The sequence below is a fragment of the Schistocerca cancellata genome, chromosome 2 (assembly GCF_023864275.1).
Source record: "Schistocerca cancellata isolate TAMUIC-IGC-003103 chromosome 2, iqSchCanc2.1, whole genome shotgun sequence".
Taxonomy (NCBI): domain Eukaryota; kingdom Metazoa; phylum Arthropoda; class Insecta; order Orthoptera; family Acrididae; genus Schistocerca; species Schistocerca cancellata.
In genome coordinates this window covers 943258263-943270950 of record NC_064627.1, presented here as the reverse complement: position 1 = coordinate 943270950, position 12688 = coordinate 943258263, and positions in this window count along the sequence as shown.

Sequence of the window (12688 nt, the reverse complement as noted above, 5' to 3'; positions counted from 1 at the left end):
CACAATGGTAAAAAATCTTCAAAAGTTAGACACCACGCTTGAACAAACACGTGAAGATTTAACTACTGAGTTACATAACATCGAATCGAAATGTCAAAAAGTTTGTAATGACGTAAAAACACAAATTTGTGAGCATTTCCAACCTATTTCTTCGCGTCATGAAAATGCATTAAAGAATCACGAAGCAGCCATAAAAGAACTGCAAACTACTGTTCATGAAAATCATGAGACCTTGCAAGCTAAAATTGACTCAGCTGCATCTACCGATTCGGTTATGCAACTTGCAAAAACTCAGGAAAACTTAAAGGACACAGTAGATACGATTTCAACACAAATGGACACTCTGAAACTTGGTTCAGAAAAACACACAGAGGAAATAATTTCACTAACAGATAAAGTAGCCGAACTTTCAGATCAGTCCACTAACTTATCTGCAAAGGTAGATGATCTGAATGACACAAGACCTGTAGCCATCACTGACACAGAAGAGTATGAACAAATTAAGAAAGTCAAACAAAATCAGAATCAAATTAATACGCAACACGAAAGAGAAATCCAGGAAGTACAAGATCAGTTGGCACAAGTAATACAAAAATTACATGTTTCAGAGGACACTCGCGCTCCAACACGGGAAGAGGGACTTAGAAATACGGAACAACCACAAAATAATAACACAGGACACTTCGGAATCTATGAAAGAAATTGGCAAGGCACACCGAATTTTGAGATGGAACCGCCGAAACGACGTAACAATGACCGACATGTGACTCGCCGACATGATGATTTTGACTGTAAGCTGTTCATTACTACATGTAAATTCAAAACATTTAAGAATTCTGGCAACGACATTCATCCACAAGCATGGCTTCATCAATTCTCTCATTGTTTTCCTCCCAACTGGTCGTTAGAGCACAGATTAGAATTTATGTATGGCTACTTAGAGAATAAACCAGCTGAAAGAATGCGATCGGTCATTCACGATTGTCACAGTGAAGGAGAATTTTATCATGCCTTCCTCTCAGCATATTGGTCTCAAGCTAAACAAGACCGAGTAAAACATAGCATCATAATGATGAAGCATTCCGAACAATCTGATTTTTCCAGTCTTGTGAAATATATTGAAGACATGTTGCACAAGAATCAGTACCTGTCAAACCCATACAGCGCCTCAGAACTCATCCGCATTTGCTTAATCAAATTACCTGAACATTTACGACATATTATTTTGGCAGGACGTTGCAAAGACGACATTGAAGCTTTTCAGGGACTGTTACAAGAACTGGAAATTGACACTGACAATCGCGGAAATCGCGGAACGCGGAAACAGGAACACAACAGTTACAGGTCACATCCGTCACAATTCCGCGACGAAAGAAATAATAACTGGACATGGCAAGGCTATTCTCACAACACAAATCGTGACCAAAACAGACACCATCCGTATGACAACCGTTGGCAGAATAATAGTTACAGAGAAAGATCGCTTTTCCATAGTAATGAATTGAACAGAGACAACCGTAGAAACAGACAATATGGGAACCAAAATAATTATTATCAAGGGAGACAGAATAACTTTAGCCGCAACGGTCCACCACGCAGTTACGATTCCGGGAGAAATTCTCCACCACATGACCGACAAACAAGAAACTATGTCAACTACTGACATAACGACAGACCTGAATTTCATCAGAACTGGCGGGATTTAAACAGGGCTGGGCCCTCTGGGCAAGGTGAATTTGTAGAAGTTAGGTCTCCTAATCCCAGTAACGACGTGCGCCAACAAAGAAACAGACAATGACTCGCACTGCAGGCAGCCACGTGTGCCCGCTGGCTCAGGGAAAAATAACATAGACACTAACCTTGAGAAAAATTCCAGTATCCTTTACCGATGTATACCACATGATAATTGCGTTAAAGTTGAAACTCTGCGTAACTAGGAAGAGCAAAGGGTTACACCACATTTCACATGTAAAACCGTTTATTGAGAGATAATCTGCTTTTTTACTTTGACTTTGCCATATAACTTTTCACTTTACATTGCTACTATGCTGTGTCAGACTTAGAATCTGTTAATATGCAACAATGTTTGAAGTTAAATATCCAGTCAAGAACCAAGAGAACTTATTTCAACAGAATTTACGAATGCATTGTTATAGTGAACATATGACACAATGTTGTTATTTTTACATTCTTGCTTGTTAGTTGCACGATTACGTAACGACTATAAGGCTCATATACTTAGAACATTTACCAGTGCTGCTAATGAGATTTTAATGCAACATTTTGGTTTACTTGAAAATACATTCTGGATTTAAAGTACTTTCTGTGAAATACCAGATGACACAGTGGTTAGTTTATGTGACAGCTACACGATTTTATCACGACGCTACTAACGAGTGACAATTTACAATGTTGCTTTTGCGGTGTATCTGTTTTATATCTGCACAGTTTTTCTGAATTCTTCTGTAAAGTAAAACATGTTTTAGTAGTAACTTTTGTGCTATAGCTACAAGGAGACAGCCTTTTCCATAGGACAACAATACGTTACAGCACAGTACTTTCCTCATCACGGCAATAAGCGTAATAACTAAGATATCTATACGCAAAGCATTTCACTTTTGTGTATCATGAGGTAAGTACATTGACTTCTGCAGAACTTAGCTTTTGGAGGACGATACCTACGACACTTCCACAGAGATTATCTTACAACAAGACGCACAGTTTAGCGCTACAGTACACGTATTTGAGTGATTAATTTTGTACTTAAAACATTTATTTTTAAAGATATTTGAAGTACAATGTTACAAAGGTTTTCCGTAATACATTTCATTCCATTGCTGTATTCTGTAACACCTGAGGGTATAATTACATTAATCCTCAGGGGGGTACACACTTACTTAGTGTACCATGTGTCTGGCAAACACAAGGAGCCCTAGCTAATATGGTATTTGCTTATACAACTTTACACATGGGTACCATATTTCTCTAACACATAAATTACACAGCTATCTGATCATTTAACTTTTTTACTATGCCAGTGACAGATGTTTACGCAATTACACAGCTGGATAACTTCACACTTATGAAATTGTATTTTGTCTGTACTTTGTGAACTGTTCATATTTTTTCGGAACCATTGTGATACTATGAGAGCTTTGAATGATGTATTTGGTATCAGATCATGATTTTTAAAGTATGTTTGAGGTAGACGACACTATTGAAATGAGCAGAGAATTTTCTTTAGGTTTTGAAATTATTGCAGAAAGCTACGACGTTTTTGAGATTTGACTGAGGTGTTATGATGTTATTATTACGACGACGATGTGTATTATGCTGCTGAGGTTTGTTTATGATCAATAAAATGATGTTACCGTATATGAGGAATTTGATTATGCTATGTATCTGTTATGATGACCTATTGAAGAAGTGTCGACGAATAAGGTAAGGAATAATGAGTAGTGGTTATGGACTCTGGTTTGTGAAAAAGGTTGTTGGAAACCAAGAATCGTACTTTAAGAGTTATGAAATGTATGTAAATGCGTGAATGTATCACAATGCCGACGAAAATTTTTTGGACACTGTTATATCAATAGGATTTTGTTTCTACAGATTTGTAACGCAAATTCTTGACCTGTGAAACATTTTTATATGAGACTGTCACTGTAGTGGAAACTGCTGTCGTAAATATTTCCATAAGAAAGTTAAGTGACCACCTGCACGTAATACGTCATGGGCACCCAGCTGTGTCAGACGCTGAAACGTCCCCTTAGAACAATTTATACACGACTGTGCTTAACCTGACAGACAATATTATTTAGCGCAACGCAATCTGACTTTCAAAAATCCCTACAAAAGAATGGCCCTGACTAACATTAACCTATACCTTTCACAAATCACTTACCTCACCAAAAATCTTCGTTACTGGAACTACTGCAATACAGCGAGTGCCACTACTGCCAGCTAAATAAAAGATTCAAACTACTTAAGGCACTAACTACTGATAGGGATAGTTAGCAAATGAAAGATTTTAATAGAGAACAAACAATGTATTTACCTTAATAGTCATAATATATGTAATTTCAAAACTCTGCCATTGCCTTCCACACATCCACCACTGCTGGTGGCTCACCTCTAACTGCGCAACTCTATGCGCTGTTCACATCCAGCTGCCGCTGCCTAACACTACAATGGCAGACAACAATGCAAACTAGCCACAGGCTGCACACAGCACAGCCAGTGATTTTCATACAGAGCACTACGTAACGTTGCCAATAACAAAACATAAACAGCCTACTTACATAAAGAAAACATAAACAGCCTATCCTGGCAGGGTCGCCATATGAAACGTCCCCTTAGAACAATTTATACACGACTGTGCTTAACCTGACACACAATATTATTTAGCGCAACGCAATCTGACTTTCAAAAATCTCTACAAAAGAATGGCCCTGACTAACATTAACCTATACCTTTCGCAAATCACTTACCTCACAAAAATCTTCGTTACTGGAACTACTGCAATACAGCGAGCGCCACTACTGCCAGCTAAATAAAAGATTCAAACTACTGAAGGCACTAACTACTGATAGGGATAGTTAGCAAATGAAAGATTTTAATAGAGAACAAACAATGTATTTACCTTAATAGTCATAATATATGTAATTTCAAAACTCCGCCATTGCCTTCCACACATCCACCACTGCTGGCAGCTCATCTCTAACTGTGCAACGCTACGCGCTGTTCACATCCAGCTGCCACTGCCTAACACTACATTGGCAGACAACAATGCAAACTAGCCACAGGCTGCACACAGCACAGCCAGTGATTTTCATACAGAGCGCTACGTAATGTTGCCAATAAGAAAACATAAACAGCCTACTTACATAAAGAAAACATAAACAGCCTACTTACAACGATGGAGAAATATCCATTAGTGTGTGCCTTTTCAGAGGCACAGGTAGAAAAAAAAAAGGGAGGCCATTATCCTCGCTATTGACATTCCTTTGTAGAAAGCATCGCAAATATGACATGCTCAAACTTGAAAACATATGATTATACTGTGGAGCTCTTAATTTATGATATTTACAAAATGCCTAATGCAACGATGAGAAACATTTCACGGCTATTGTCTTGCTAGTTGAGAAAAATGTCATATGGCTTGCTTTATGTATTTATTTACTCATTTTGTTTAATATCAAGTATCTAGCAGCAGCAGCATTGGTTAAAATAAAATTTAATAGATGTACTAATATAAATACTTTATGCCTACAGATCCAGTAAATAATTTTATGATCTATTCAAAAAAACGAAGGAGCATAAAAAGACATTTCCCTTCACAGGAATTGCATACGGAATTTTCTTTTCAACTACTTGGTAATTTTTTTGGTAGAATAGCTTCTTGTGGTGCACCATTTTAATTACATAGACATTAAAATGTGAATATACATTTCCCTTGTCTGCATTGTTGTCTTTAATAATATTTTTCTGTGTGAGCTATGTCATGTTCAGATGTAAGTTATTGCATTTGCTGCTGCTGTTTGCCAGGCATAGTGCTACTAAATTTCACTTTGTATTACTCTGTTAAGCTAGTTTTACTACTGATTTATTTTTCTTGTTGCTGCACATTGGCTCATATTAGTTGTAATGTTGCATTGCTTGGTAATTTAGATTTACTGTAGCTTGCTTTGCAATTTTCCATTTTTTTGTCATTGCTGTTTGTGTTAATTGTTTTGTGCTGCTGCATTGCCTCATCCCTTAGTTTAGCATCTGAGCTCAGTAGGTTTAAGTTAGCTTAAGAGGGAGTAGCCTATAAGAGAATGAGTTACGATGAATTTGAAGAAATGCACTGAGAGGTTATACGAGAAAAGTACAGAAAGCAGGTATAGATAGGACTTTTTGGAAATAATGAAGAACGAAGGGAGATTTCCGAGAAGTAAAGAAAGTTTTGTTTGCAAAATGCTGCAGTACAACAAACCCTGTCCTTTCCTTTTGTATTATTCCGCTATATGTTTGTGTACCCTTGTGTATTTGTGTTCAACCTGCCTTTATGTGTTTATCTGATACGATTTATATTGTAGAATTTATCTAATACGCAGCTACATTAACTATGATGAGGAATACTGTTACCCTCAAATATAATTTGCGTTAATACTATGTTATTTACTTTGTAAAGATGTTTAGACATTATTTATTCTGTTTTGTTTTAATGCTCATGTGTGAAGTTGATGTTTCAATAATTATTCTGATCTTTTATGTATTCACTTATGTCATAATTCCTGTAACACTGATGTATTTGTTTATTTCTATTCTGTTGTAAAGCCTGTACTACAAATGTTATCTGTATTTTTATGTTCTTTAATGATGTATTTTGTACCTTTGTAATTGTATTCTTATGTTATAAAATTGTAATTGACACCAGTTCATCAAATTATTAACTTGTAAGTTCCATTTCACTGCACACGTTTTTGCTGGTCACAGTATATGGACAATATGTGAGAAGTAGGGACTGTTACTGTTTGCACGTGTGTTAATAATTCAGCAAGGGACTGGATAACAGCATTGCTGGTTCTAAGGACAATTCCAAAAAACTTTGTGAGTGCACAAGTGGTGGTTATGGACTTGCTATATTACCTGCAAGACTCTTCAATGGTGATTGTGCACCTGCACAGTCACAACAGATGGCTGCTGGCCATCTCTACAAGGACTACACCAATACCGTAACCTCTACCAGGACTACAGTGGGTCTACTCTGTGATGACCTACCTACCAATATTCTTCAAAACTTCTAATGACTCTGCTGTGGGTTTGCTCTGTTGTGACCCATTACCTGTATGCATGTCGAGAGTCAGCACTGTCTTTCCGTTTGAAGGACAACACTACTTCTTCAAGACTGCATGGAAATCCACTACTTCCCTGTGCATTTTCTTTTACTGCTCAGACTTTGAGAAAAACACTACAATTTTACTGTGATGAATGATCGGGACTGTCTTTATGGACTGTGAGAAAATTTTAGCTTTTGACCAACATTGTATCAATAAGTGTGTGCATTTGATATCTTTGTTATTGTAATTATGAAAAATTTTATCAAATCATTATTGGCCACTGCCCACAACAATTTGTAAAATTTTTTGTGGGGAGTATGGGGGCTATGTAAGTAGTCTGTTTATGTTTTCTTATTGGCAACGTTACGTAGCGCTCTGTATGAGAATCACTGGCTGTGCGGTGTGCAGTCTGTGGCTAGTTTGCATTGTTGTCTGCCATTGTAGTGTTGGGCAGCTGGATGTGAACAGCGTGTAGCATTGCGCAGTTGGAGGTGAGCCATCAGCAGTGGTGGATGTGGAGAGAGAAATGGCGGAGTTTTGAAATTTGTAAGACTGGATGTCATGAACTGCTATGTATATTATGATTTTTCAACACTATTAAGGTAAATACAGTGTTTGTTCTCAATTAAAATCTTTCATTTGCTAACTATGCCTATCAGTAGTTAGTGCCTTCCGTAGTTTGAATCTTTTATTTAGCTGGCAGTAGTGGCGCTCGCTGTATTGCAGTAGTTCGAGTAATGAAGATTTTTGTGAGGTAAGTGATTTGTGAAAGGTATAGGTTAATGTTAGTCAGAGCCATTCTTTTGTAGGGATTATTGAAAGTCAGATTGCGTTGCGCTAAAAAATATTGTGTGTCAGTTTAAGCATAGTCTTGTATAATTTTTCTAAGGGGACGTTTCAATATCTTTGACAGATGTGATACCAACCAAACAAAAAAAAAAAAAATTAAAGCTTGTTCACAACAAATGTTCCCTATCGACACATTTGTATCTTAACGCTCATTTCATACAGGTACACCTGGTAGCTCGTGTTTTGGCGACCAGATTCGCCTGATCTGTAGCTTATGAAACCGATCTCGGTGACTATCGGACACCATCACTGCAAACGGAAATCAGCGGCCTGTTATTTAAGCGAATTACGTGACCTGTGCTTAGACGTCTAATGCCACGTACCTCCATAAACCCACCAAAAAACAGTTGGATCCCCAGTAGTCAGTATCAGTGATGTATATCGTTCCAAAGACGGACGAACAAATTATTAAGCAGGTGGTCATAGTGTTTTGGCTCATCACTGTATTTTAATCTGGTGGAAAAATTCTCAAATCATGAAATGCGTGCAGTCACTGACCGCTTTACGTCTCTCAGTCTGTAATGCTATTGTAAATATAATACTGCCATTAATCTGTAAATTATAAAATTTTTTGTTCCATAATAATTTTGAAAAAATTAAGCAAATACTATAACGTAAGTAAGCTTTTGTTAAGTGTAGTTTATCTCTTTAAAAGAACCTCTTTGACGTAGGAGGAATAAATGTATCAAAACATATTTTGTAAATAATTATGTAATATTTCAAGTACAACTGTAATTAATTATGTCAATTTTGTATGCATATGCTGTCATGCAGTTGTAGCTGGTTCATCCTTAGGGTTTTTGTAAGCAGAAGTGTAAATTGAAAAGATGTAGGGATCATAGGTAGAATGGAACTCCGTACTGTGGTGGAATGGAAAAGGTGGTGGTGCGCGCGAGTGAGAATTGGCGCGCAAGTGGCTCACACAGTCGGTAGCTGCCCTGCAAATGGTGAACACGCATTACGTTGGTCAAGCACTAGAGGCCCTGAATTTACCTGCAAGTCTGGGTTTTGGCCTCGGACGTGTTCTACATGATTGGCGCAGTACGGCAATAAATTAATAGCTCATAAAATTTGCAATTTTATCGTCGCCACCAAGAGGAAGACAGAGCTACGTACATCAAGAGTCGTACCTGCGCAGTGTTACTATGCAGCACAGCCTCACGCCACCTTCGACATCAGTAACAGGCAAAGTACTTTATTTAGAAATGTATCACAGTATGAACCATCCATCTTCAATCAGTGGAACATAAGTGTTAAATCTACCTTTGTGTTTAACCGTAATTTTCCTATGTCATTTGCCTCAGTAGGGTCCTTACCTAAACGAATTTATTCCGAGTATCCTGATGTTTACTGAAGCTTGAATAATAGTAAATTACTGGAAATAGTACTGTTTTGGTAGTAAATTCTGAAAATCATTATTAAATACTAAAGTTTGCACGTGTCAGTTTAAGGGCCACCGCTTTGTGTGACCATGACGATAAGTTTTTCAGTAGCATTTCTGAAAGTAAAGTTACATAATTGTTTAACTGCAACAGATGCAGTCGATTAGCACAGATTTATTTTAACTCACGACCTTCAATCATCACATTACATGACTCTCCTAACAGGCAGTGGTAATAAACTGCATTTGCGTGGAGTAAAGCGCGATAAATCAAAAGTAATTCCTATCGACTGACCCAGGCGTAATGCAAAATGCGAGAAGAATTCTACAATACACGGCTCATGAAACCCTCGTGGAAACTTTGCCGACGTGATCCAACAAATTAATCAGTGGCCGGAGCGGGCGCAATATTACCGAATTCAGCGTGGCGGAGTGGCGTCGTTGTGTGGACGTCGGCCGACCTCGTGGTGCTGCAAGGCTGCGCTCATCTATTCACTCCTAGCTATCTTGCTCAGTACATAGCTGAAGCAAAACTTTCTATCTCCAAGCTCAATCGTTCCATTTGCTAAGTCCTAAACTGCAGAGATGCTCACTCTTTCTCAGGCAAGCTGAGTAAAGAACGCCACGTCCGCACTCTAGGCAAGCTGGAAACGGAAGACCTCTACTGAGACTTCTGCCAGTCCGCTCTTTGCCTCAGTTTCCCCTCCAGCAAAATTACTTACGCCAATTGCAGCGCAAGTCGCGTTAATTATGAATCGCTTCCCAGTGCAGACCAATGCCTGCTCTGGGAAGTGAACAAATTCCCACAAAATTTCCTTTCCTCTCAACTTCTTCTATTTAGCTCCCCCCAGGCCACCCATCAAGGTTAGCGTCTGCACAAACACCGAGTTTTCTGGAATTCTGACTCCCAGGAGATTACTTCAAATTCCTTGGTCCTACATTCCGATCGGAGGCCGGCGTATTTCATTCTGTCGCTCTTCACCTGATTTACTTCAGACTCTGCAGACCGTGAATTCAGCGTGAAGTTGCTATTGTCATGAACACACATATTTTGACCTCTGTTGACCGCTCCACCGTAGCTTTAGGCGGCTTTCTCGCATGTTTCACAGAAAACGGAACTGCGGACATTTATCAACAGGTGTACAAGTTCTCCGTCTGTTTCCCGGTACACCAGCATGGAGTCGGGGTCAACCACCCACTCACTGTCACTCATCTTAAGGCAGCTGGAGGCCACGCACCATTACCGCTTTCTCAGAGCTTGAGCCACCCTAAGCTGCGTATTGTCACTTCCCTTAGCCACTCCCTGGGCCAGCCACAGTCAACTCTAAATACTTCCCTGGGGTAAACTAGCGTCCAGTAAATCGACTCGTTTCCACAAAGTTTCCATGTCGTGTGAATTACTTTAAAACCATAACCCAACATTAATTATTCCACTACGTCCATACTATACCCTCTACAAGATGCATTGTGCCTTGTCAGTCATTTTGTTCAGCCCTACTGTTCGCTCAACGTGAGTTAGGTGATCTTTAATGACTTCATGTAAGGGGCATAGTTCTTGCCATCTTACAAGTGAAAGTAGTTATTTATTCAGTATCGAAGATTGACTTCATCTTTTTGTGTAGACACTGTGCCCGATTTGGGCTGGCGGCCGTTTTATTAAGCGAAACAGTTTATTGTTATGACAGGCTTTGTCTGATAAAAGGTCTCCAAAAGTAATTATTGTCACTGCTTTTCCCACAAACTGCATGATTCGGAGAAAAATAGTTCGATACTTTACCATTAGGTTGAACACGGTTAAAATCTCTCTCCGAGAGTCGATGGTTTGCAGTGTTAGTGCTGTGTGATTTTGTGGTGGTGTTCCTGCCGCTACTTACTGCACAGTTCTGACATTCCGAATCGCGGATCTCCCGTCTTTGCAGTGGTAGAACTTGAACGTTCTGGTACCGTATTGACGAGAACGCGAAAGTAACGTTACAAGTCTTTTCCGTCCTGAGAGACAATGCCCTCTATCCTGTCACTTTGTCGAGAGCGGCGGAATAAACAAACAAAGAGGCAGAGAGGGGTCAGCTACGACCACAGCACTGCTACCTGCGGCCACGTGGCACAGGCGGCGTGGGCGACCATCTGGTGCTGGCGACCCCCGCCACGGTGTCAACGGCCCCGTCCCCCGCTCCTCCCCGCCACGCCCACACCCTTTAAACTGAATTACTGGCCATTCGCGGGCAAATTGTCGGCGGCTCGGCACTGATTGGATGCCTCGCGGCACGCACACCTACCACCAGTACGCGGCGCGGGGGAGGCAGTCCGGAGCCAACAACCTGTTCCAAGGACTCGCGGGCCGCCGATATTTCCCTGTGGCTCCCCGCCACATTTGCAGGTGTGTAGTTTTGATTTCCCTTGCCGCGAGATCTGATTTCCTGTTGCCTCATAATGTCACACTGAGTTGAAACTCGGAAAGGGATTTTAAATTGGAATTGTGTTGAAGCCTTTAAGTTATCGTATAAATGTGAGAATACGTAATTACGTTCGGTGTTACTGAACGCCGGTCACTGAGCGAATTGGTCAGTTTTCCGCCTAAGAAAATACATAGGGTATCTTCGTAATGGTGACACCGGCACAAATTTTCGCTGATGGAGAAGGGTAGATACAGGGTGTCCATAATTAAAGATCCAGTTTCAAAACACTGTAAAAAGAGGAACGCTGCTCACAATGACGTCAAATTTCTAAAGCATATTATTGATGCAAGGGGAAACGTCATGGTATTAAAAAAATAAAGAAAATTTTATCTATACAGGGTAGTCCATTAATAGTGACCGAGCCAAATATCTCACGAAATAAGCATCAAACGAAAAAACTACAAAGAACGAAACTTGTCTAGCTTCAAGGGGGAAACCAGATGGCGCTATGGTTGGCCCGCTAGATGTCGCTGTCATAGATCAAACGGATATCAACTGCGTTTTTTTAAAATAGGAACCCCCATTTTTTATTACATATTGGTGTAATACGTAAAGAAATATGAATGTTTTAGTTGGACCACTTTTTTCGCTTTGTGATAGATGGCGCTGTAATAGTCACAAACGTATAAGTACGTGGTATCACGTAACATTCCGCCAGTGCGGACGGTATTTGCTTCGTGATACATAACCCGTGTTAAAATGGACCGTTTTCCAACTGCAGAAAAGGTCGATATTGTGTGGATATTTTGATCAAAATGCCCAACGGGCGTGTGCTATGTATGCTGCTCGGTATCCTGGACGACATTATCCAAGTGTCCGGATAGTTAAGTTATTTAAGGAAACAGGAAGTGTTCAGCTACATGCGAAACGTCAACCACGACCTGCAGCAAATGATGATGCCCAAGTAGGTGTTTTAGCTGCTGTCGCGGCTAATCCGCCCATCAGTAGCAGACAAATTGCGTGAGAATCGGGAATCTCAAAAACGTCGGTGTTGAGAACGCTACATCGACATCGATTGCACCCGTACCATATTTCTATGCACCAGGAATTGCATGATGACGACTCTGAATGTCGTTTACAGTTCTGCCACTGGGCACAAGAGAAATTAAGGGACGATGACAGATTTCTTACATGCGTTCTATTTAGCGACGAAGCGTCATTCACCAACAGCGGTAATGTAA